We start from the raw sequence: 27,847 nt of genomic DNA, 5'->3' as shown, positions 1-27,847 counted from the left end.
AGTCTAACTTAAACATAATGAGATCACTTACATTAGCCTACATTGGTCAAAATCATCTAACATAAAGCCTATTTTATAATAAAGTGCTGAATACCTCATGTAGTTTGTTGAATACTGTACAGAAACTTAAAAACAGCGTGGTTATATGATACTTGAAGTACAATTTTTACCGAATGTGTATTGTTTTGGGGGACCGTGTGTATATGTGTGTGTGCGTGTGAATTGGAACACACACAGTTGCTTTTGCAGCAGTTTTGAAGTCAAGATACAGCATACACTAATACTGGTTTCACAAGGTAAAGGCCGTTATTATCGCTATGAGAATTCAGTGAGGAAGATACTGCTTTTAGCTGGGTAGAATGATGTAGATAAAATATATTTAGGAGTTTCATGTGATGAGCTACATTGCTACATATCTTATTTCTTACTCTTTAAAGAAATCAACAAGTTTTTCATGTCTTTATTACAGAATAAAATAGAGTAATATGCCAACATATAGGCATTTAATTTTGTCAAATTCAACTATGGAAACTTAAAATGAAAGGAAATAGGATATAACAACTTAAATGGCATCAGCAATTTCTCACACTATTTCACCCCAAGAGTGTTAGCCTTAGTGACCTTGAGATAGAAGAAGTGAATCACTTAGATCTCTTTTTATTCCATGCATGACTAGAGGAAGCATCTTAGGGTGCTGCATGTGAGCATTACGTTTAAGAACACAACGTTGTAGGAGTATTTCTTGTATATTGTGCCAGGGGCTTTGTCTGCTTATCAGTGGTGCAGTACATCATCGGTGAACTAGGATTTTCATTTTATCATTAATATGTTATCCTGAGAGTGGCAACTTAGTTTTACTTAAGATAGCTTCCATAGTTCTAAGCACACGTGGAGACTCCCTGTTCAGAGGAAGAAGTTCTATTTATTTCCATATATTTTATTAATGTTGACACCTTTTCCTAAAGTCTCCCCCAAACTGTTTCTTCTCACTTCTCATTAGCAAGAATGACATCACAAAGCCAAACCAATTCCTGGCAAGGAAAAGGTATCATGAGCATTTACTTAGATCAACCATGATTCAACCATAGGCTTGTGGATGGGCCCATCTTCTACGATGCACATGGCCAGTCAAAGGACAATTTTGGATTCCAGTAGAAAAAAAAGAAAAGAGATTAAATATTGATTAGGCAGGTGCTGCAACATATTTGTTCATTAATGTACTGTAAAGCACTATTTGTATTTCGCATTTATACATTCATATTACTTTATAAGATGGTATACATAAGACCGTGTATATTGTACTTTTTGGGCAATATAAGGACTTTTTGTAGGGCTAATTTTGACTGCAATTTTTGCTATATGATCAGAGTTACACTATAATTCATGAAAAAGACAAGACTCAACTCTAATATCAATATTAGCCTTAGTTTACCAGTTATCACTATCGGATGTGTCATAAGCATTTGTTTTTAAGGTTGAATAGAGAACCTGACTGGGTGCTATAAAAGTTTGATCAACAACTTAAATGTTTGTTTGTTTGTCTTTCTTAAGGAAAATGAGCACTGAGTTTCTTTCTGATCCTCACTGAATATACCACACCAAATCTAACCCTACATTCAGATACTCAATCCACAAATACTGAGTACCTTCTATATGCTGACCACTGTTCTAACCCTTGTGGATACAGTAATGAATGAGATAGATAACGTTTTTTTTCTCAAAAAGCTAACATTCTATTGTGAGAAAAAAGTAGAATAATCAGAGAAGTCAACAAAAACAAAAAATGTGAGATACTGAAGAGCATCTGAGAGCAGGCCAGTGGGTAACTACTTTAGGGGTCAAGGAAGTCCTCTCTGAGGAAGCAGAGTTTAAGCTGAAATCTAAATGACAACAAGGAGCCACCATGGAAACACCAGAGAAGTATATTCTAAGCATTGGAAATAGCTGGTGTGAAGACCCTCAGGTGGGAATAAGCTTGAAATGTAGCCAGCAAGTGGGAAAGAGGAAGATGAGGTCAGAGAGGTATACGAAGACTAGATTTTGTGAGATTTTGTAATCCAGATGAAAAGGATTGATTTTCATTCCGAATATAGTGGCAAATCGTTGGAAAGATCCACTTGATCAAAAAGTGACAAGGTAACACACTGGATAAGGTATGAGAACAGTATCATAGGGAAACAATTGAAGTACAGTTAGGCTGTTGTCCAGGTGAGAGGTGATGGTGGGAAAGACCAAACTGGTGTAGTGAAATGTACAAAAATTGAACAGATTCAGGATGTTTGGGAGATAGGATGGAAGAGGAGTGAGGAAATGAGAGAACAGGGTTAACTTTCAAACTTTTGGCTTGAGCTACGGCATAAATGATGAATTTTTTTCTGAGATGAGTAGGAAGCAGGTTCATTGAGGAGAGATAGGCAGAATTGAGAGTTCTGTTTTGGTCCTATTGAAATAGAGATGCCTGTCAGACATCTTTGTAGAGATGCCAAATAAACAGTTGGGTACATCAGCCTGGAGTTCCAAGAAGAGACTAGGCCTGGAGATAGAGATTTGGTAGTCATCTGCATAAAAAAAGCAAAGAAGTGCTCACACAGTTATTTTAATTAATTCCACAGAGGCTTCTAAAGTATAATTTGGAGAACTGAAAATTGACGGGTACTTATTTATTGAAACATTTGTCTTGAAAATTTGTTGACAACACAATTGCTGAGAAATTAATTGATAGTTCATGACAAGCAGTGATGGCTCATTTCATCAAAGTTTCCCTAAAAGACAAAGTTTTATATTATTAGCTTTGGCTTGCTTTGAAAATTTGTTTTTGCACATCACTGTTTTGGGTTAGCAATAAAATTCTCTGCATTTGCTTCATAAATCAAACAAGGACACAATTGTTAAATAGTCTGTATCATATTAATTAGGCTCTGAAACAAAGCAAGCATTACAGCCATTTATAACAGGGTATTGCATAAGTTGCTAATCAATGAGAAAAGCAACTAATTAACAAGCAACCAGTCAGCATTTTGAGGAGAAGTTGGTGACTTTCAGCTTAATTAAACCTTGCAGGTGTCAGTGATGATATGAAAGAATCTTTAATCTGTGTTGAAATTCCCCCAGATCATTTTCACATCTGTACATGTTTAAAGCCCCTATCTATTTTCATGTGGGTAAAAGGATTTCAGTGTCTTAAAACAGTTCACATTTTTAAAAGCCCTATTCTTAACTAAATCATTAAGATTTCTTCTGGATTAAGACAGTGGAATGAAGTTCATCATCTATTTCACTCTAAAAATAATAAACTTAGAGAGCTAAGCAGCTTTATTGAAGTATAATTTATGTACCCTAAAATACACTTGTTTCAAGGATAAAATTTAATGATTTTAAGTAAATGTATAGAGTTGTGCAATTATTTCCACAGTATAATTAGAATAAAGGAAATTTTAAAGTTTGGACAAATTTATCCGTGAGTTATCAAAATTAGCTTGTGAGGGAGGCTGGATATACCTAGCCTTTAGGAATGACCTATAAAAGCACTGATACACCTTTCCTTCTAGCCTTTAAGTGTTTCCAACCATCTGCTAAAGCTACCATCAAAAATAGGATTCTAAATGGGATGAATCAAGGATTAAGAGTAATCTATTCCTTAAATAGCTTTTAAAATACCATAAATTCCTCTTTAATTACAGTAGATTATTTGGCAAAATTAAGAATACTAGTTCCTCAAGCTGCCTTTTTTTTTTTTTTGTAATATTAAGTTCTGGGATACATGTGCAGAATGTTCAGGTTTGTTACATAGCTGTATGTGTGCCATGGTGCCTTGCCGCACCTATTGACCCATCATCTAGCTCCCTCCCCTAACCCCCCTTCCCCCCAACAGGCCCCGGTGTGTGTTGTTCCCCTCCCTGTGTCCGTGTGTTCTCATTGTTCAACTCCCACTTATGAGTGAGAACATGTGGTATTTGGTTTTCTGTTCTTGTGTCAGTTTGCTGAGGATGATGCTTTCCAGCTTCATCCATGATCTCATTCCTTTTCATGGCTGCATAGTATTCCATGGTGTATATGTACCACATTTTCTTTATCCAGTCTATCATTGTTGGTCATTCAGGTTAGTTTCATGTCTTTGCTGTTGTAAATAGTGCTGAAATAAACATACATGTGCATGTGTCTTTATAGTAGAATGATTTATATTCCTTTGGGTATATACCCAGTAATGGGATTGCTGGGTCAAATGGCATTTCTATTTCTAGATCCTTGAGGAATCGCCACACTGTCTTCCACAATGGTTGAGCTCATTTACATTCCCACCAACAGTATAAAAGCATTCCTATTTCTCCATAGTGTCACCAGCATGTATTGTTTCTTGACTTTTTAATAATTGCCATTCTGACTGGCATGAGATGGTCTAAGAAAAAAGAACAAAACTGGAGGCATCATGCTCCCTGACTTCAAACTATACTACAAGGCTACAGTAACCAAAACAGCATGGTACTGGTAGCAAAACAGACATATAGACCAATGGAACAGAACAGAGACCTCAGAAATAACACCCAACATCTACAAACATTTGATCTTCAACAAACCTGACAAAAACAAGCAATGGGGAAAGGATTTCCTATTCAATAACTGGTGCTGGGAAAACTGGCTAGCCATATGCAGAAAACTGAAACTGAACCCCCTCCTTACACCTTATAGAAAAATTAACTCAAGAGGGATTAAAGGCTTAAATGTAAAACCCAAAACCATCAAAGCCCTAGAAGAAAACATAGGCAATATCATTCAGGACATAGGCATGGGGAAAGACTTCATGACGACAATGCCAAAAGCAATGGCAACAAAAGCCAAAATTGACAAATGGGATCTAATTAAACTAAAGAGCTTCTGCACAGCAAAATAAACTATCATCAGAGTGAACAGGCAACCTACAGAATGGGAGAAAATTTCTGCAATCTACCCATGTGACAAAGGCCTAATATTCAGCATCTACAAGGAACTTAAACAAATTTTCAAGAAAAAAAAACCCCATCAAAAAGTGAGCAAAGGATATGAACAGACAGTTCTCAAAAGAAGACATTTATGTAGCCAACAAACATATGAAAAAAAGCTCAACATCACTGATCTTTAGAGAAATGCCTTTTTTTTTTTTTTTTTTTTTTGAGACAGAGTCTCACGCTGTTGCCCAGGCTGGAGTGCAGTGACATGATCTTGGCTCACTGCAACCTCCACCTCCCACGTTCAAGTGATTCTCCTGCCTCAGCCTCCCAAGTAGCTGGGAATACAGGCGTGCGCCACGATGCCCAGCTAATTTTTTTGTACTTTTAGTACAGACGGAGTTTCACAATGTTGGCCACGATGGTCTTGATCTCTTGACCTAGTGATCCGCCTGTCTTGGCCTCCCAAAGTGCTGGGATTACAGGTGTGAGTCACTGGTGGCCAACCTGAAAAATGCCCTTTTTTTTAAGAGATAGTTCTCTCATGACTAATTCAAGGAATACAAGGATTCTTTCATAATGATAATGTCTCTATTTCTTCTCAGTTATAATCTCTGTGCAAGATGATGTCATTTTCAAAAAGTTGGAAATGGGCAAACACTTGTATTTGAGACTTAGATAACTATGCGTATAAAAAATATTTGTCATATTGAACACATTACAACAATTATTTGAAATTTCCAAGAGATGGATAATGATTTGTTGAATGGAAGTAGAAAATATTAAGTAAAATAGCAGCCATCACTTTCTATGTGCCAGAAACTGTTCTGAGCACTATCCACACACTTAGGACAGTGCCTTAAATACTACATGTAGTATTTAGAATATATACATGTTTACATATAATATGGGATAGGTATAGGGGAATGGATAATTCTTAGAACCATCCTGGCACATAGAAAGTGATGGAAAACAGTTCTTAGAACAATTCCTGGGACATAGAAAGTGTTGTAAAAATTAAATGTGGGTATATATTTATATATATGGAATATGCATGTATATGTGTATAAATAATATAAGTATATGTGTATATGTGTGTATGTATGTATGTGTATATGTGTAAATATGTGTGTATGTACATATATAATATATACATATACATTTTGTATATATACGTGTTTATGTATACACATATTAATACAAATGTTTGCTCTATATAAATAAGCTATATATGGGACATCCAATATAAATATCTATTCTATAAGATTGCTGTAAAAAGTAAATGAGCATCCATATGTACATTATATACACACTCACTTCATTTTTACAACAACCTATGAAATAGGTATATTGATCCTATTCCAGAAACTAAGAAACTGAGGCTCATAAACAGTTTGCCCAAAGTGTCCCAAATAGTAGCACAGCAGGGATAATTAACACAGACAGTCAGGCTCTGGAGGCATTGCTCTTATTTAATCAGTATCTCCTACTGGAAATTTTGATTATCAATGTTGTTCATATCGTATGGCTTCAATTGTTTATCATTAGTGAAACCTACAATGTTTCATTCAGTGTTCCAATCTAATAAAACAATTTGTATCTGCTGTGACATACTTCTCTTAAAAATGTCAGGTATTTTCAGACACATTGGCAACCTGGTATTGTGGAAGGAGTGGTAAGTTTGGAATCTGGAGACTTAGGTTAGAAGTGATAGATCTTCCAACAGATCATTGCAGAGACTGGGAAATTATTTAGGCTCACCAAACCAGTTATCTGCAAAATAGAGGATATGTTCCTTGACCTGATACTGCTCTATTGTGCCTTCATAATAATGAGACAGTAGCACTTACATTGCCTGAGAGTTTCTGTTTACTGGAGTATCTCTTCATAAAGTGTAAGTTCTTTAAGGGCAGGGACCCTGTCTTTTTTACTTTGTGTCTTCAACATCCTTTAGGCTACTCCCTGTCATCTCAGAAGCACGTACTAAATAAGTGCAGAAGCAAAGTATAAAAGAAAAGAAGATATCATGATTCCCAAGACAGTTGTCATCAGGATCAAGTGTAAATGAAATTCCGTTCTTGGGCTCTTGCTACCAGCTGGCCTATGACTAAAACACCAGGCTGTTGCTGCTTCTAGTAGCAATAGACATTGATTGAAAGGCACAGAAGCAACCTAGAAATTGCATTGATTGTAAATATTTTCAAATGAATATCTTGAAGAATGGATTCAAAACATTCCATTATCCATCTATGGGGAAAACATTTGCAGCCTCTTTATATACCTTTATTTTGTGTTTCTGTTATCTCTTAGAGTCTTTCATAATTGTTTATCAGAGACAAAGGGTGGCTGTTGGATCATAATTGTAAAATGATGGACATCAGAATAACTAGTTAAGTAATGAGAGAAGGAGCAAGTCCTGTAGAACTTAGTTCTAGGATATCACACAGCAAATTTCAGGATTCTTCTTTAAATCCTTAGGGAGAGGTATTTTTATTTGCCTGATGAAGAACATGAGGGAACAAGCACTTTTTCCTTGAAATGTTTTTTGTACTGATCAGATCTGCTAATAACTCAACATAGACAGGCTACCAGGAATGCAATTGCTTATATCCTCTCTGTTCACAAATCATTGCAGTGCATTTGTTGTGCCTTCATTTTCCTCCTCAGTACTCAGAGCTCATGACTTTAACCCTTTTCAGTTTTGGAATCAGTTGTTTCTAAGATAGAGGCTATGCTTTGTTTCTGTACCTGGTACTTTTTTCCCCTGGCATAAATGAAAGTATCTCTTCAAATATGTACCCAAGTAGTAATATATTCTGTCCCAGTCCCTGGAGAGCTGTACAAATTGGAGGTAAGCCAGTCATTCATTTGATTATGTTAAGATTAAATGTTTAAAAGCAGGGCAATGCCATACCATATGAAATCATATTTTACTTCTCACTTACTTTAGCTCAGTTACTTTGGTGATGCAGAAAGTGGTTTTGAATTTAAGATAGGCATTCAGGCTGGAGGCAGGGACTCACAACTCTAATCTCAGCACTTGAGGAAGCTGAGGTAGGTGGATTGCCTGAGTGCAGGAGTTCAAGACCAGCCTGGGCAACACAGCAAAACCCTGTACCTATGAAAATACAAAAAATAAGCCAGGCATGGTGGCATGTGCCTGTAGTCTCGGCTACATGAGAGGCTAAGGTAGGAGGATCACTTGAGCCCAGGAGGTTGAGGCTGCAGTCAGCCATGATCATGTCACTGTGCTCCATCCTGGGGAACAGAGGGAGACCCTGTATCCAAAAAAAAACCATATATATATATATATATATATATATTTATTTATTAAGGGTCCATAGAAATCTAGGTTATAGAATAGGTTATATGATAAAATATTAGCCTTTATTCTACTCATAAAAGATTTAGCTGTATAAAATAAATATTGCCACAGGTTGAGTTTAATCCTTTATAATTGCTTGGCTTTCAGTGAAGAATCTGTTTACACAAGAATGTCCTTGTGTGTGGAATAAATCGGATTTTAGAAAAAAAACCTCATTTACACAGAAATATGCACATCACTGTACCCTATAACAGCCCCCCTCCTGTGTAATTATTCTTCCTTTGAAACAAAGCACTCTAATTCCAGCATGCCTCTGTTAAAAATTAAAGTTGGTTAGGTGTGATTTTTCCTTTTGGATCCTCTTCTGGATGTTAAACAAAAGGAGACTATATATTTAAAAGACAGAAACCTAAACATGAAATAAGAAAGACTTGAAATTTGACTCTAGAAAGTACATATTTGAGGCTGATTAGGTTATTTTAACTCATCAAATCTTAATTTCATCCTTTGTAAAATGAAATGATGAAAATAATACTTGCCTTATAAGCTTGTCTGGAAAGTTGACTGAGACAGGTCCTGCAAAAATCTTGGCATGTTGCTAGACACACAGAAAGTTCTCAATTAACGTAAGCACCCCCCTGTTCTCGCCTCTTCCTCCTCACCTCCTCATCACTAATGTATATGAAAGTATAACATGCAGCAAGGGAACTAGACTGAGTCTGCCTCAACACATTCTGGGAGGAAGTATTCTGTTCTGCCTATGCTCCTTTCCAGAAGTTTTATTCTAATTGTCAGATGTGTTCTACTTCATCTGAGTAATTGTTTGTGATAACACCTGGAGAGGTCTTAACTGTTGTATCTTATAAAAGCACCAAACACCGCATGTTCTCACTCATAAGTGGGAGTTGAACAATGAGAACATGTGGTCACAGGTCACAGTAAGGGGAGCGTCACACACTGGGGCCTGTCAGGGGATGGGGGGCTAGTGGAGGGATAGCATTAGGAGAAATACCTAATGTAGGTGACTGGTTGATGGGTGCAGCAAACCACCATGGCACGTGTATACCTATGTAACAAACCTGCACATTCTGCACATGTACCCCAGGACTTACAGGATAATAAAAAAAATTAAAACACCAAAATATTAAGTAGAGAGTGACTTAATGAACCCCATGGAATGAGAACGAAATACAATGCATATGCATTTAACTTGTACAGTTGTAAGCAACATTTTTCAGTGGGCTGTGATATTAATTCCATTTCACAAAAGAATTTGTGAGAGTCTCAAGCAGGTATGGCCAAGAGAATGATCCTCATTCTGATTTAGCTTCTCAGAAGATTGATGTCCTCTCTGGCATCTTTTATGTGTCCAGCATGATACTTGCGGCAGACCATTATGTGCTGTCATGCTGCTTCTTGATATCCAGACTCTTGGTGTGCTCTGCAGAACTGCAGCCTTGCTACATATTTCAGTGCAGGAAATTCACATTAAGGGATCCTTTTCCAGAGAGATTGCTCAGGCAATTTCAGTTCCATCTCTGTTCTAATTGTTGGAAAACACTCCCTTTCTCTCAGTCTACCCTTGCTCTGCATGCCTGTCTTTTGCTTTGCTGTTTCTAGATTCTGCTTTTGGTTATGTATCCTGTACTCACTATGGCAGTAGGAGGAGATTTAATATTTATTACCTTTTGGTGGGAAGAATAAGTTCCAGATGAAAGTCCAGCTGAAAACATAGTCTCCTTTGGACAAGAATATAAAGACTTCAGTCTGCCAGAGTAGCATTACTAGACACCTGGCTGCAGTAAATGTGATGTTACTTTTTTGACATCTCTGCTCACTGCAACTTCTGCCACCTGGGTTCCAGTGATTCTCGTGCCTCAACTCCCCAAGTAGTTGGGATTACAAGTGTGTGCCACCACACCCAGCTAATTTTTTGTATTTTTAGTAGAGACGGGTTGGACAGGCTGGTCTCAAACTCCTGACCTCAGGTGATCAACCCACCTCGGCCTCCCAAAGCTTACTGGGATTACAGGTGTGAGCCACCACGCTCGGCTGGACAAGCAAGTTTTGAAGCAGAGGATTGTCTGAAAAATCTGGAATATTGGGGCAGTTATGGAGAAGTAATAATTAGTACTGTTCATTGAATGTTTTAATGTTTGCCAGACCTTTTGAGTTCTTCATATACATTATCTTAGCCTACCTAAAGCAACCATGTAAGGATGTGTGTTAATATATCCATTTATAGATGAAGTAACAGAAACTCAGATAAGGAGATATTTCATGCAAGATCACGCAGCTGGTATGGAAAAGCTGAGATCTGAGACTGGTGCACTCTGACTCAAAAGCCAGCACTCTTAGGGATTAGATTTCTTTGTGTGAAAAGTAGGTCATATGAGAATGATGGAAGCATATAGCTACTTTTCTTTTTTACCAAATACTAATTCTGCATATACACATAATAAAGTAGTTTTTCTGTAGCTATCAAGGAGTTGCCTGAAAAGGAAAGGGTGACATCAGAAATCCATGCTATGTAGTGGGGGCATATTTACTCTCACCTTAATAAATGCTTTAAAGCATTATAGAAAACTGCTTCTCTGCCCATGGAAATATGACAAAATCCTTTCATCTTCATGTTTTTCAAAAGTGATACTCTGGTGGGCCTGCAGATAGTAAATATTAGCTTCTTGAAAGATCCTTTATTGAGACTAATTTTTTTTTCATTTTTATTCTCATGGTTTTTTTCCCTGATTTTCTACCCCCTTGTTTTGCCCATTCATGGTCCATATATTTTTGTCATTTTAACTCCTCATCCTGAAGCACAGCAATCATTTCTGAGTTTTGTGGATCACTGCACAGATATTCTGGTGGTATGCTATTAATCCTTATCCAACCATACAGCACTTTTACCTAGGCTTTCGGATGATATTTAGCTGTTACTGTGGAGCTTCCTAGTGGAACCTAGAGGGAAGGGGGGCAGGGGAGGTTAGAGGATAGGTAAACATAAGTCAGGTTTGTGCAAACAAGCATGATGAATGCTAGTTCCCAAAGTGCTCTGCCTTTTGTCAAACTTATATATTAGGAGAGAGGGTTGTGTGGCATGAATGATGAATCATAAAACTGCTCTCTCTGGTGAAAGGGCAAGCATAGAAACCATTGCAGTAACACGGTAGCTTGGATACATCATAGGGCTTGGGAATACAGAGTGGAAAACAATAATATGTGTATCAGCCTGAATGAAACAGTAAAGAGAACAGAGCAGAGTGTCCCCTGACTAGGAAATCCAGATCAGTCAAAACGAAGTGAGTTTGGAGAAGCAAAACAAGATGCAGTAGGTAAGAGTTTCTTAACCAGGCCTCACACATAGAAAACAAAACAAAACAAAACAAAAAAAACCTCTCTGTTCATTAACTATTTACTGAAATTTAGCTGTTTCTTCAATTATTAATGAGATAATCATGGAATTTTGATCAGTTACAGTGGCTTTACCACTACCAGAAGTCACTGATTGATTTCTTCGTATACGAAAGTTATTACATGTATCTCAAAATATTGTTTATACCATTCACTACTTTGAAATTTTAGTAGCTATTACATTCACCACTAGAAACATATGTTTTATTACAAAATTTAAAAATACTTTTATAATTGTTCTTCAGTATAAATTGTTGTCTTTGTAACTCTGTGTATGATATTTTATGCACTAGAAAATACTATCCTGAAAAAGCATTCGTAGGTTTCACCAGTGCACTAAAAGGGTCCAGGAAACAAACAAACAAATAAACAAACAAAAAGTGTGAACTCTTATGGTCAATGCTGTTTTTAATGTTAGGTGAGATTCAGCTTTTTAAGAATTTAATTTTTAGAAAGCTTGAGAGAGAACAATTTCTACTTTGATATATTCAGTACAATATATTTTGCCACAAGTCAGCATCTACCATGAATAAAAATTAATTTGGAGACTAATGCCTTACCTTCTACTTGTCAACCTTGCAACCTGCCTGTCAACATGAGACCATGGCGGGCTTTTCAGATTAATCAGTGCTAATTCAGCTCCCATTTCCTTTACTTGTATTATACAGATAAAGTTTGCAATGAGATTAAGAGTCTTGGCTCTTAATTGGAATTTCTGATTCTCTTTTTTTTTTTCTTTTTTTTTTTTTTTTTTGAGACTGAGTCTCACCCTGTCTCCCAGGCTGGAGTGCAGAGAAATGATCTCGGCACACTGCGACCTCCACCTCCCGGGTTCAAGCGATTCCCTTGCCTCAGCTTCCCAAGTAACTGGGGCTACAGGTGCATACCACCACTCCCAGCTAATTTTTGTATTTTTTTAGTAGAGACAGGATTTCACCCCGTTGGCCAGGCTGGTCTCGAACTCCTGGCCTCAATGATCCACCCACCTCAGCCTCCTAGAGTGCTGGGATTACAGGCGTGAGCCACTGGGCCTGGCCTCTGATTCTTAATTTTAGCTGTACTACTTAATTAGATATGTGAAACTGGATATATTACTTTATCTCCCTAAGCCTCAGTTTACTCATAGTTAGAGTAATAATAGTAGCTACCTTATAGGGATGTGGTGAAGGCTAAATGAAATAAAGAGAACTTAAAACAGTATAAATACATAGTAAGTGCTTAATACATAATTGCCAGTATTGTTTTCAGTATATACTGTAATCATGTGCTTAATAAGAATTGTAACCCACTGCCATCTTCATCCTCCAAAAAGGTAGTGGATCTCTAAAAATCCATGCACAGCTCCCACAACACCACAAGAGCAGACTTCTGGGACCCTGGACATCCTGGGACCTCTTCATGGAATGGCTTGTATATTGTATTCTAAAATTATTTTCATTAAATATTGGGTCAATATACAAGAATACTTACAAAATATACCTAAGGTATAAAGAATAACAATGTGACAGATACTTAATGACAGTTTAAGCCAATTATCATTTACCATTAGCTCTGAAATTTCCAGAATGCTCCTCTGTGATACCAGTCTTTTCCCTCCCAAGTGTAACCGTGATCCTGAAATTTGTGTTTATTATTCCATTACCTTCATGGTTTTGCTACATGTATCTCCCAATATAAACTTTGAGTGAATGGAGTTACGTTGAAACTTGTGACTTACTTCTTTCACTCAGCTTAAGTTCCTGAGATTCATCCATGCTGCTATAACTAGATCTAATTTGTTTATCTTATTTTCACTTTTCTATCATTATTTGTGAATTGGTATTCTATAATTTGCTATCCACTTACTATTGATATCCTCTCTTTTTTTCGCTATTGTCATTAATTTCTGCTATGAATATTGTTAAATATGTCTCCTGCTGCACCTGATTCTAACAAGTAGCATTGACTCATGAGGTATTTATATCCTCAGCTTCACGAGGCAACACTAAAATGTTTTTCAAACAGTTGTTATTGTTACATTTCTTCTACCAGTATCGAATTTTTCCTGTTCTTTCACATTCTGGACAACACTTGACAGTGTCAGACTTTTGCCTGTCTGACAATTCGTTGAGTTTGAAATGATATCTCAATATTTTAATTTGCAATTAAACGTCTCCTTATTTGGAGAAGTTCTGTGTATTCTGGACACTGTCTTTCGCCAGTTCTCTTAAGTTGCACACGTATTCTCCCAGTTGCTTGCTGGCCTTTTCACTCTTATTTGGAGTCCTTTGATAGAGCAGAAGCTCTTAATATTAACATAGTTGAGCCTTTTAAGTTTTTTCTTTATGATTGTACTTTGTGTCTTATATCTTAAAAATCCACAATCTAAGGCCGAGGTGGGCAGATCAAGAGGTCAGGAGATCGAGACCATCCTGGCTAACACCCCGTCTCTACTAAAAATACTAAAAAAAATTAGCCAGGCGTGGTGGCGGGAACCTATAGTCCCAGCTACTTGGGAGGCTGAGGCAGGAGAATGGCGTGAACCCAGGAGGTGGATCTTGCAGTGAGCCGAGATCGCGCCACTGCACTCCAGCCTGGGTGACCGAGCAAGACTCCGTCTCAAAAAAAAACAAAAATCAAACAAAATCCACAATCTATTTTTCATATGGGTAAAAAGGACTAAATAAAATCCGCTTATATCATTTAAGAGGGAAAATAATTACCCAAGAGGAGAGGAAACAATTGGGTTGGCTTGGAAGTGCTTATTTTTACATTTTTTCATCAATAGCTACACTGTGGGTAGAAAAATAGAAAAATTACTTGTGATAACCCAGATTACTTAGCATCTTTAGATAATAAAAGTTTAATGTTACTGTGGCATTGACCTCTAATATAACTTAATGAGTCTGTTTTCTTAGTCAACTGTACTAGATGCTAGAGATATAAAAATTGTTCCGAGGAGGAAGCAAGTGTCTAGGCTTCCAGATCTGGATAGCCATTCTCACGTTTACCACATCACAGGGATGCAATTCAAGGGCAGTACACAGAAGTTTATCTGTGTTTCATTTTATAATCTTAGTATTTTGTATGTCCATACTCAGTCTGCCCTTGGTTCTCACTCCCCACTTTGCTCTTCTTCGTATATAATTTGATTTGTGCCTCATCTTCTTACTAGTCTTAACATGTTGTTGAGGTAGGATATCTAACCATCCTGGTTTGGCTGAAGTTGGGAGACCTCCTGGGATGCAGGACTTTTAGTGCTGAAACCAAGCCCCAGGTACCTGGGACAAATTGGTCACCCTACTTTGAGGGCAAGGATTATGTATGTTGCATCTTTGCACCATGTGCAATTCATTTTACAGGGTTTACACATACACAGTAGTTTTTAAATGGATTTTGCATTAAGTTGGAAGGCACTCAGTACTGACATGGATCCTAGCAGTCATTTTTGCAAGTTATGTTTATTTTCTAGCATCTGATTTCATGAAGCTGCCATTTTTCTTAGACATGTTGACTCTTTTTTCTTGAATCTGCTGACCTTAGGGTAGCAATAAGCTTTGCTTACCAACAGGGCTCTGTCATCTACATGAGGGATGTTGCCATTAGCTGTCTTTTTTTTTTTTCTTTTTTTTTTTTTTTTTTTTTTTTTGAGATGGAATCTTTCTCTGTCGCCCAGGCTGGAGTGTAGTAGCGTGATCTTGGCTCACTGCAAGCTCCGCCTCCTGGGTTCAGGCCATTCTTCTGCTTCAGCCTCCCGAGTAGTTGGGAATACAGGTGCCCACCACCACGCCTGGCTAATTTTTTGTATTTTTAGTAGAGACGGGGTTTCACCCTGTTAGCCAGGATGGTCTCGATTTCCGGACCTCGTGATCCGCCTGCCTCGACCTCCCAAAGTGCTGGGATTACAGGCGTGAGCCACTGTGCCTGGCCAACTGTCATTTTTCCCTACAAATGCATCAAAGTTTGTTTATTAAAACAAATTTATTATGAATCAGGATTAATTAACAGATTAACATTTAACCTACTTTAATTGAAGATATTCATTTGATTTTGTTCTGTCATCAAGTAATCACAAATGTTGTAGTTATCAAGTTTTCTGCCATTGTTGAGTTATCCTGGAGGTGACATTTTTGTGTACAAATTGATGAGGCACTTGTTTCATAGTATAATTTGAGAGGTGGCTGAACTGGCTTCTATAGCTAGACATATTTCCCCTTTTGGGCTAGTGAGTGCCTCCATTAGTTGTCACCCCTTCCATTGTAAGCCATTTTTCCTCCAGCATTACCTTCTAAACCACAAATGCCTGGAGAAGCCTCAGCATATTAAGACAGTTTTGATCGGTACTCCTTTTAGCAGAAGTTATTTTTTCAGCTGCTTTCAAAAGTAACAGAGGAGAGGGAATTTGACCTCGGGAAAGCAATCGTGAGGCAGCCAGGTAGGAGGTCGCCACAGGAACCCTGAGGAGCAGGGGCAGGAGGCTGTAGATGTGCGTGTGGGAGCCGGGGTAGGACACCTTAAGAGAAATGGCTTTAGAGATCAACGTTGCTATTCCACAATGCTGTGATCTTGCGCAAGAAAAAAGTCTTTAACAGGCTTGATTTATAAGAATATTTTCCACTCTCGATAGAATGCAATGGATATCTGATGCAGTTTTGTGCCAATCTAAGTGACTACTGAGAGAAGATTTCAAAATTCCTCTGATTGCCATCAGTAGGGAGTGATGAAGTGGGATTTTCTTTTCTAGTTGCCTTTATCAGTGTCGGTGAAATGAGAACAAAGCTCTCTATTCTCTCAAATTAGAAAGAAATCAGATGTGAATCCCCAAAATCAGTTGAACATCCTCCAACCTGTAGTTCCATGTCTGATTTATAGACAGTGGTAACTGCCATATTGAAAGAAACTTAATCTTGTGATAATTCAGAACTGGACATGACCAAAAAAGTGGTTTTTAATCACAAAATTAGTTTTTGGATTGTAATAATTTGGAACTCGATATAACCCAAAAGGGTTTTTTTGTTTGTTTTTTACTCATGATGTAATTTGTCTGAGAAAAGCTTCCCCTGTTGTCTGGCAAATAGATTAGAAGGCATATTTGAGTGAAAATCCAACTGCTGTTATGGTGGACCTTCAGAATAATTTAATTTGGTCAATTGTCCGTAGCTGTAGTGAAATTTTGTCTTAAGAAATGGTATCTGAAAGGGACTCACGTTACAGACTGAATGTCCCCCCGCCGCAAATTGAAGCCTTAACCCCGAAATGTGACTATGAGGTCATAAGGGTGTGGCACCAATCCAGCATGATTGCTGTCTTTATAATAAGGGGAAGGGACACCAGGGATACATACACAGAAAAGGCCCTGTGAGGACACAAGGAGAAGGTGGTCATCTGCAAGCCAAGAAGAGAACCCTCGCCAGAAACCAATCCTGTTGGTACCTCAGTCTTGGACTTACAGCCTCCAGAACTGTGAGAAAATAAATTTCTGTTGCTTAAGCAACCCACTCGGTGGAATTCTGTCATGGCAGCCTGAGCAGACTAATGCAGCATCTAATTTTAAAATAAATACATTTCAAATATTCAATTTTCCCAAGTCCGGTGATCACCACTTGGTTTCTGAATTTGATTTTCTATTTTCTAGTTAAGAGTTTTAACCCTGTTCCTTCCCATTCTAGGTTCACAGACTGACTTCTGGTCCTTGCTGGGGGTGCACTAGCCTTGGAGGCTGGTGACATGAGAAATTCTTATTTATAAGAAAATAGAAAGCCTAAGTTATAGCACCAGCTTTCTTAGTTTTCCACAGTTCATGGTTCTTCCTTAGGCCACTAATATTCCTGATACATCTCTCTAGCTTTTGTCATAATCAAAATCGGTTGACTGTATAATACGTGGTGCCTGCTTGAGCTGATGCTGTGTTATTCTGTTTGTTTGTTTGTTTGTTTTTGAAAGGGAAATCTTGTCGATTACTAGAGAGTTCATGATACTCTAGAATCAGTTATGCCACAAACTAGTATTAATCCATGGACATTTCTTGCCAGCCCAACCTGCCACAGAAACTCAGTTTGAGGGTTTTCTCGATGTTTCTCATTAAGGTAACTTTCATCCTCTGCTAAGTTATCATTTCTCTTTACCTGGAGCCAGAAAAGTAGGACCTTGAGCCTAATCTGCCTCTCTACCTGCTTTTGTAAATGAAGTTTCATTGGAACACACAACCATAATCATTGGTTTATGTGTTATATGTGATTGTTATCACACAACAATAGCAGCATTCAGAAGTTGTAAAGGAGCAAAAAAAGCCACAAAACCATCTGAAGGCTTTGTGCAGTGGCTCATGCCTGTAATCTCAGCACTTTGGGAGGCCAAGGCTGGTGGATCACTTGAGGTCAGGAGTTCAAGACCAGCCTGGCCAACATGGTGAAACCCCATCTGTGCCAAAAAATACAACAAAAATTAGCCGGGCATGGTGATACACAACTGCAGTCCCAGCTACTCGGGAGGCTGAGGTGGGAGAATTGCTTGAACCTGGGAGGCAGAGGTTGCAATGAGCCAGGATCCTGCCACTGCACTCCAGCCTGGGCAACAGAGTAAACCCTGTCTCAAAACAAAGAATCTGAGCCTAAAATATTTACAATCTATATATCTATCTTACTAAAACATATACTTAAGGAAAAAGTTTGCTGACTATTGATTTATGTTACCTATTGGCTTGACAAGCCCAATACATTCCTATTTCTTATTACTACATGAATCATAAATAATACTGAGAAACTATAACTTAATATTGTTAAATAATCTTCTCTGTAATTATAGTAAAATTTGAGAGGAATTAGTATGGTATATCCCTATCTGTTTATTAAGGGAGTGAGTGTGTGTGTGTGTGTGTGTGTGTGTGTACTATGTGTTTAATAAAATCTTAGGAATACTAGGATTTGTTGAGTAGTGTTCTTGTTTAAAAAATGTGTAAAATTTAAAATTATGTAAATATTCATAATACAGAAGTCTTATTAGCTTTAAAGATTTACCTGGGTAAAGACAGGCGTTGTCTATACTTGATGAAGTAAATTTTTAGTTCATTCAAAATGTATATTTTACTTGCATCTTACCAAACCTCAACTTATAATCAGTTGACCAAGTTACAAAAGTTTTTTCATTCCCATCAGATCTCAATCTATATTGGTGGAGGTGGGAGTAGTAATATTATAAGGCAAAATCTCTCATCTGTTCTCCAGAAATTAAGTCTTAACAATGTTTTCTAGGAGTAATAGCCCTGATACAGTGCTTAATGCTTTATTTCCATATTTGTTATTTCTGTCTGCTAGAAAGCAAAGGTCACTAGTTGAGGAAATTAGCTTGAGGGGGAAAAAGGAAAGTAGTTCCTCTAAGGTTAAAATCCATATAGTGTGACAGGTTATTGTGATGAATATTTAGTTTTGAAAGACTTCATTTACTATGTAATAGCCATATGCAGTTAACAGAATGCTTCTGTCAGTGAACCTCACAAATGATTTAGTAACCCCCAGAGATTAGCTGGATGTTCATATGCACTAGAAGAAGAAAGCAAATTTGGCATTAAAAACAACACATAATGCAATGAAAACAAAATACCCCTTAAGAGTTACATGTACTATACAAGACCTATCAGTCATCCCCAGTACCATTCAGAGCATGAGATTGGTTCAGTCTTGTCCACTATCTGGTTCTATACCAGTTTTCAAGTCCCAATGATCATAGTTTTAATAATGTACCAGGTGCCATATTAAGGGCTTCATATGTAAATAATTTTAAAGTTTTTTTTTTTTTTAATTTGAAGAAACAGAAGTCAAGTTAACGAATATGTCTTAGGTAAAGTAAAATTCAAACCAAATAAGAGTTCAAAGTTGATGCAGTATTAAAAATCATTTCTGGCCAGGCATGATGGCTCACACCTGTAATCCTAGAGCTTCAGGAGGCCAAGATGGGAAAATCGCTTAAACCCAAGAGTTCAAGACCAGCTTGGGCAACATAGGGAGACCCTATCTCTAGAAAAAATTAAAAAATTATCTGGGCATGGTGGCATGCACCTGTAATCCTACCTACTTAGCAGGCTGAGGTGAGAGGATCACTTGAGCAAAGGAGTTCAGGGCTGCTGTGAGCCATGATTGCACCACTGCACTTCACCCTGGGGGACAGAGCAAGACCTTGTCTCAAAATATACATACACACACACACACACACACCCATGTGTGTGTGTATATATCTGCAGCCACACTTTGTTTACCTGTCTCCTGATCTGTAATCTCTTAAAAGACAGAGACTGTATTTTGCTAATTATTCAATTCCCCTAGTGCTCATCTGGTACATTTTCTACCGAGTGTAGTCGTATCTTATTTAGAGTCTCATTTCTAAAAACTGTGCATAGACAAAATTGGTTTTCAAAACCTTTTAGGTAAAGCCCATGTTGGAGACTGACATATTACATTTCAGTAAACCCAACGCTTCTGAATTTCTTCATAACACTGGGGAAAAAATGGCTGGTTTTCAGTTAAGCATTACATAAAGGACTTTTCCTATCCTCGGGGATCATGTTGTATGTAAAATATATTCTTTCATACACCAGAATTACACTCAACATGGTATTGAGAGGCATGAAGAGATCAAGACATACTCAAAGAGTTTCAGATTTATGCCTCTGTTCTCCTGCTCACTGTGGGGCATAGTATTGACATTGAGAGAACCCCGAACAGCATTATCCTTGAGCCTCTTAGGGTGTGATTTAACTCACATAAGTTAAATTCACCAATGGTGCCAAAATATTGTACCAAGTAGAGATAAGGACCTCACATTTCTTTATCACTTACTATATGCCAGCCACATTGCATGAACTCTGCACTTAATAATTCTCATGACACTGCACAAGGTATATGTCATCACTGTCTTTGTGTGATGAGTGATGAAGCTCAGGTGTGCCTCCGAAAGGCTGAGTAAATTCCCCAAGGTCGCCCTGCCAGTGAATGCCAAAATCAGGATTTAAAGACCTCAAATGCTTTTAACTATCTAGCTTTGCATTTTCCTTAAGAAATGTTGATTGAAAAATTACAAGTAATAGTATATATAATTTATATTTTGTATATATAATTTATGTATACATTTATGTAATCTATTTATAACATATATAAATTATATATACAATGTAAAGGTGTACACTATCTGCCTTTTGCTTCAAGTTGATTTTTATAGTCTTCTCCATGTTGTTTCTATATTCCAAAGAATTATTTAACGTAGTAAAATCATCAGCCATTTGTAAATAGGAGTCCAGTCATGCAAACCTTAGCTATAGCCCCACGAAGGCTATAACAGCTGGGAGCACTGTTCACATAAAACACAACATAAATGATGCCCCCATCCAGAGTGCAGAACAGTCACTGCCCTTGCCTGCTAGCTAGGCACTGGATTCATCAAGAACATTTTAGGAACAGATAAACTCCTAAAACTCTTTATCACACTTCATTAGTTACATTCAGTGCTATGCATCCAAATTCTGCTCCTGTACATATTTAATAAACAGAGATGTCAACACATTGTCTGATTGTAAATTGTGAGGATTTCAGCATGGCGGACTTTCGGTCCGTAAACACATCGGTTTCTCGTGTTTATACAGAAAGTCAAGCTTCATTTGGGGCTTAAATCCATTGTGAAAATGCAGTAGATCTTTTAATTAGGTGAGGATATTTCTAAAGACATATTTAATGTCTACTTTATTAGTGATGATAATGCAATCACAAAAACAGCTAGATCCAAAATATCCTCTCCACACTCACAGTAGTCCGCCACCTGTAAAGGTCTTTAAGAAAGCAGAAGCACTGTGTTCATAACCTTGCTGGCATGAGGTTAATTCAGAAAGTCACTTGGTCTTTGCTCTTGACCTCAAAATCTACCTCCTGTTAAGAAGGAGAAAAAGGAAGAAAAGCATTTGCTCGTCACTTGTCAGGAAATAAAAGGAAGAAATGGGATATTGAGAGTAAAGTAGTACAGTGGAAACACGCATTTTCTATTTTCTCCTTTAAGTTCCATTACCTTTCAACATTGTTGATATTGTAGATGAAGAGATGCTTGCCTACTCTCTACAAATGATATCCTATTACAAGAACAGATAAACATAGTGGTTGGGAAACAATTTAAATAGTTTCCGAGTTCTTTGGAGGATTTCATGTAAATTCATTAGTAACTCTGGAACTATCTACTCTGCATTTAAGGAATGAAAAATGTATTAGTTTCACTACACAAATGTATTAGCTTCCACTATGTAGTTAAATGAAAAATGTATTAGCTTATATGTATAAATATCTTAACTTTCAGTCTGTGGTATTTTCTCTCAGATATTACTCCATTTGAACTAGTCTATAATGCAAACACTGCTTAAAGTCTCAATGCTGGAGAATTATACTTTTTAAAAAATTTTCTTAAGTAGCAGAAAATATTTGTGTATGCAGCGATATGTATTTAACATAGCAAATAAGTATTCTTTCCTAAAAATGCTCTTTCAGAACTTATTCAATGCTATAATAGTTTTGGAAACTAAAGAAGGATATTAGTTTTTGAAAAATTTGAAAAAATGCTCTTTCAGAACTTAATCAATGCTATAATAGTTTTAGAAACTAAAGAAGGATATTAGTTTTTGAAAAATTCTAGGGCCGGGCGCAGTGGCTCAGGCCTGTAATCCCAGCACTTGGGGAGGCCGAGGCGGGTGGGTCATGAGGTCAGGAGATCGAGACCATCCTGGCTAACACGATGAAACCCCATCTCTACTAAAAATACAGAAAAAAAAAAAAAATATATATATATATATATATTAGCTGGACATGGTGGCATGCACCTGTAGTCCCAGCTACTCAGGAGGCTGAGGCAGGGGAATTGCTTGAACCTGGGAGGCAGAGGTTGCAGTGAGCCAAGATCACACCACTGTACTCCAGCCTTGGTGACAGAGCGAGACTCCGTCTCAAAAAATAACAATAAAATAAAAAATTCTATAAATGATTACATACATTAACCACTTGAAATCTAAAAAAAAAAAATCCAATATTGGGGTGAAGATTTTATTGTTAGTAGAAAGACCTGGCATGTGCCACTCAGTTATTGAAAGGATTCATTTCATGTAGTAACTAAATATAGATCAGCAAGACAGATATCTCTGAACCATCTAGGGGAATTTGTAAGTTTTCATCGAATTTTTTTTCTAGTGAGCGGTGTTGCTGTATTACACTTAAACTGAAACCTATTCACTGTCTACGCACCTGTTCAATGCCAACACTCTGGATAACTGTTAAAAATTCCTTTCCCTCTATATCTCCTTGAAAAATAGCCTGTTACATTTCATGGGTCAATCTGACAATCTCCAAAGAAAAATAAAAGTAAAGTCAAAAAAGGACAGTGTGAGATACTGAGATACCAAACTGTAATTGGAAATGAAAGTATTTTCTCTTCATTTTTCTGGTTCTCACACACTTTTTCCTCTATTAACAATTTTAGCCGTGCCTTATCTCCCATTTAACTGTAATTTGAAAGTGAAAAATCTGTGAATAAAAAAGGTGCTGTTTGTGTATATCTACATACATAAACATTCATGCATCTCTATCCCCACATCCAGTGGCTCCTTCACCATGGAATAACTAGATCCCAATTTTCTGTTGCTTTGTCTTTCAGTTATTTTCGGAGGCTTTCACAAGGGTGCCTTGAATGTGCCCACAGCAGGATTTGATAGTTGGAGGCACCACCCAGCATCTGACCTGCTCATTGCCTATTGTGGCTTTTTCTGGCCATGTTCAGAGCTTGCTCTTGGATGTTGATGAAAGTGAAACTGGCCAGATTTTCCCATAGCACTAATGTTTATGGTTTCTTTAGAATAAACATAGAAACTGAACCTCCCAGTCTTAAAACTTGAGAAAGTTACATTTGTTGAGTTCCTTTCTCAGGAAACCAACCATCAAGTCTCCCAGACAGTTTCAAGGAACTGAAACGTACCAGATCACCACCTCTGGACAATGAGACACCAGACCCCTCACACATCATTATTGCCTAACTGAGCACCTGCTTCCTGTGGACCAACTTCTCTTCCTTACCCCTCCCTAATTCCTGTTTTCCCACATATGGTTACATTTCTTCCCTGCTATATAAACCCCTAATTTTAGTTGGTGAGATAGATGAATTTGAGACTCATCTCCCATCTCCTTGGCTGCAGAACCTGATTAAAGCCTTCTTCCGTGACAATACTTGTTGTCCCAGTGATTGGCTTTCTCTGCAGTGAAAAGCAGAACCTAGACCAAACCCCAAACCCTTGGCATTTTGGTATTGGTAACAAAAGCTGCTACCACCCATTAGGAGGAGGAGGACAATAAAGTTAATTCCACGTACTCTAAAAACTTTACATCATCTGGCATCAGAATGTACTTCATCCCCTCTCTTCTTTGGCCCCTCTGTTACTATTGAGCAACATTAATTATGCTTATTTAAATTAGACATAGAAGATAGAATATTTATTGCCTACAGGGGCTGTGTAATCATTTTATAAAAGTCAGACACCTACAACCTTCTCACCTGGGGAAAATAACAGGAATTATTTATCTCTACTTTTGAAATTATCTGAGTTAATAAACACATCTAGAATGGAAGTGTTTTAGGAAATAAAAGTCCTTCTTAATGCATTTTTTATTGGATAATCTCCAAACTTCCCAACCCAAACTCATATCTGTTTATTACTTTATAACTGTATCCCCACTCCTGATATGAACAGTGAAGTCCAAATAAGCTTGTAAAACCCAAACAAAATTACAAACACCAGCTATCTACCAATAGAGGTAGATAAATTTTTATAAGCATCAAATTTTATGAAGACAGTTTTCTAGTCATTTAAATGTATTTGCTGCTGAAGGACAAAACAGTATTAACTATCTCGAAGGCAGGGGGTTTAGAATTAACAGTACTCTTTCATATACATCTCTATATCAGTTTTTAATTATTTGTAATTATAGTGCATAGTTTCCATTTTCTTCTTTCTTTGTTTTTTTTGTTTGTTTGTTTGTTTGTTTTGTTTTGAGATAGGGTCTCACTCTGTCACCTAGTCTGGAGTGCAGTGAGTGGCATGATCTCAGCTCACTGCAACCTTGACTTCGAGGGCTCAGGTTATCCTCCCAACTGAGTCTCTCTAATAGCTGGAACTACAAGTGTGCACCAACACGCCTGGCTAATTTTTATATTTTTAGTAGAGACAGGGTTTCACCATGTCAGCCAGGCTGTTCTTGAGCTCCTGGGCTCAAGTGATCTGCCTGCTTTGGCTTTTCAAAGTGCTAGGATTACAGTCCTGAGCCACCGCACCTGGCCTCCATTTTCTTTACATACACAAGGTGTTTAAAACATTTTTTTAATAAGCTAATTGTAGAGATACAATTTATAAGTGAATGGATTAGCAATTTGCCCATAGTTACAAGTTTAAAAGCAAAATGGATTCTGATTCCAGGTATGGCTTCCAAATTCTGGCTTTTTAAAAACTGCAAACCATGATCAAAGTTAGATTAGGCATTCAATGAAGAGTCCTCCTTTCAAAAGGAGCCCTCCTTTGCCTCATCTCTAAAACCAGCAGAGTATACACACTTCAGTTGCTGTTCTTCAGGTTGTGCAATACAGGGGCCCAAGTTTGTTACCCCATGATTGGTCCCTACCTCAACAAGAAACATCACTGAGCTTTGAAGGTACCTCTGCTGTCTATGTTTCTTGGGATTTGAATTCATCCTTTTGATTATTACTGCCCTGCTTATTCAACTCCTATAAATCCTCGATTCTTGTCCATTAGCCTGTATGTTTTACTACAGTTGTCACCACGCATGTGACATTGGGTTATCTGCCTAACCTCTGATGTCCCTCTAAATCTGTCATCTAATACTCATGCCTACCCTTGCCTAAATGTATTTTCTACATTTCTAACTTCCAATTACAGATGCTTCCCTTGATTGACTCTTCATCGAATGCCTAATCTAACTTTGATCATGGTTTGCAGTTTTAAAAAAGCCGGAATTTGGAAGCCATACCTGGAATCAGAATCTATTTTGCTTTTAAACTTGTAACTATGGGCAAATTGCTAATTCCTTCGTTTATAAATTGTACCTCTACAATAGAGGTAGATAAATGATAGGTCTTTAATGAGTTACATGTATAAACTGCCAACCACAGCTGTGGAATTTATAGGAATTTAACAAGTGATAATTATTGTTCTCCTCTTGCTTGACTTTAACTTCCACCTCATTGGAAAATGTTTTCCATTAACTTCTACCTTAATGGCCATTCTCACATGGCTTCAGATTCATGACTCTGTGCAGATTCTTTAAACCTGTTAGTGCTCTTTTGGATCCTTGATAATAGCCTTTCTCTGTTTCCAGCCTCACCATCAAACTCCTGGTTTCATGTGATTCAGTGTTGTGCCCCTGTCCCCAACAGAGCTGTAGCAATAAAAGGTTTCCCTTTCAGTGAGATGTGAATATGCCTTAAACCTCTTTAAGCCCTTAAAATGTAACTCAAATTTTATTTGTATTATAAAGAAAGTTGCGGTTTACAAATTGAAGATTTCTTTAATGAAGAAACATCTTTTTTTTTTACTTTCTGACACACATTCAGACATGTTATTAGCTTTTTAAAAGCTGCAATAATCAATAAACTTTGATACTTATCTATTTTAATTCTATTCAGAACTCAAAAACTGTATCAGAGTGAATTTCTTTATATGAAAACTAATATCAATGATGAAACCATTTAGCTAGACATACACAGTGTGATGACTAACAGGCATCTCAAAGTCAACTTGTTGACCTGACCTCCCCTTTTTCTCCCCCAAACCTGTTTCACCTGCACATGTCCCCATTTCAGATGATGACAACTTCATCTTTTTCATTGCTCAGACCAAAACCTTAAATTCTTTTAAAATTGTTTGCTTTCTCTCATGTCCCTCAGCAAATATGTGGCTTTACCTTTAACATATATTCAGAACCCAACTATTAGTTGTCACCACCTTCCATGCTACCATTCTGGTCTGAGACAGCAGCAAGCATCTTTCTTCTGGAATATTAAAACACCCTCCTCATTGGTCTGCCTTTTACTCCCTACAATCTATTTTACAATTTGGTCTCACTGCTTTTCCCCTTTCCTCCTACACTGTATTCTCAACACAGCTATCAGAGTGATTCTTTTAAAAAGTAAACCAGAACACAACATTCTTTTTTTTTTCTTCAGAAACTTGCGTTGACTCTCCATTTTACTCAGAGCAAAGCCAAAGTCCTTCTCTTACTCTGTCATGTATAACCTGCACTGCATCCCTCCTCAACTATCTGACTCCTCTCCTCCTAATTCTTTCTATGATATTTTCATCTTTCCCTATTTAATTCTGTCCTAGTTCCACTGGTGCCCTGCCCCACCTGTTAACATGCCAGGCTTGTACCTGTCATCAGCCTATGGTCTTCTACTCCCTCAGATCAGTGCTTGCCCAACTGCATCTCTTACTCAAAAATTTGCTCATACCTCACCTTCTTAATGAAGCTATTCTAAACACCTATTTCCTACTGCATCTTATGCACTTCCCTCCATATTCATTGAGCTCCCTTATCCTGTTCCACTTTTTCTTTTTTTGGTAACATTTATAAACTTCTAACACACTATATATTTTGCTTATTATATTTTTAATACATTCTTCAAGGGCATGCATCTCTGTTTTATTACTTGAGAATAGTGCCTGGCACACAGCAAGTACTTGATGCATATTTATTAAATGCGTGAATTTTTCTTTGTCTTAAATAAATTTATTTGGAAAATATTTAATACATTTGTGTTTTGTTTAGTTGGGGGTTTGTTACTACTGCTATTTCTATAAAAGGTTGAAATACAGAAGGGAAAAGAAAATCTCACCAGCTATCTGGCCTTGTACAGATAAAGCCAAATGATTGAATGGTTGACTGAATTGACTGGTTGTTTGGACATATTTTTTGTAATAGCTTAAGGGAAAGCTAAGCTATCTGACTTCCACCCCTTTTCCCCTTGCTAGAACTAGAACGGTCAAAAAGGCACATAATACACACTTGGGTTTTAAAGAATTTAGTTAATTGAATTCAATGAACCAAAAATACAGTGAAAATCATCAACATTTATATGTAAAACAAAATCTGTTTTTGTCTGGCTTAAAGGGGATGTAGCGGGGGGCTAA

The 27,847-nt window shown here is 37.4% G+C and overlaps 1 protein-coding gene across 11 annotated transcripts in view; it reads left to right on the top strand.

The window, feature by feature from the left end:
• CNTN4 (contactin 4) overlaps positions 1-27,847 on the top strand; it is a 985,842-nt gene that overhangs the window by 529,488 nt on the left and 428,507 nt on the right. The window contains exon 1 of one of the 11 annotated variants that reach the window (XM_055259618.2): positions 16,757-17,100. The exons of the other annotated variants lie outside the window; for them this stretch is intronic. The gene's annotated coding sequence lies outside the window, so the exon portion shown is untranslated. Of the gene's footprint in view, positions 1-16,756; positions 17,101-27,847 lie in introns of those variants that run through there. 11 annotated transcript variants of the gene reach the window in all.

The sequence above is a fragment of the Symphalangus syndactylus genome, chromosome 21 (genome assembly GCF_028878055.3).
Source record: "Symphalangus syndactylus isolate Jambi chromosome 21, NHGRI_mSymSyn1-v2.1_pri, whole genome shotgun sequence".
NCBI classification, from domain to species: Eukaryota; Metazoa; Chordata; class Mammalia; order Primates; family Hylobatidae; genus Symphalangus; species Symphalangus syndactylus.
Note: the sequence above shows the minus strand (reverse complement) of the source record. Positions and strands in the feature narration are given on the sequence as shown.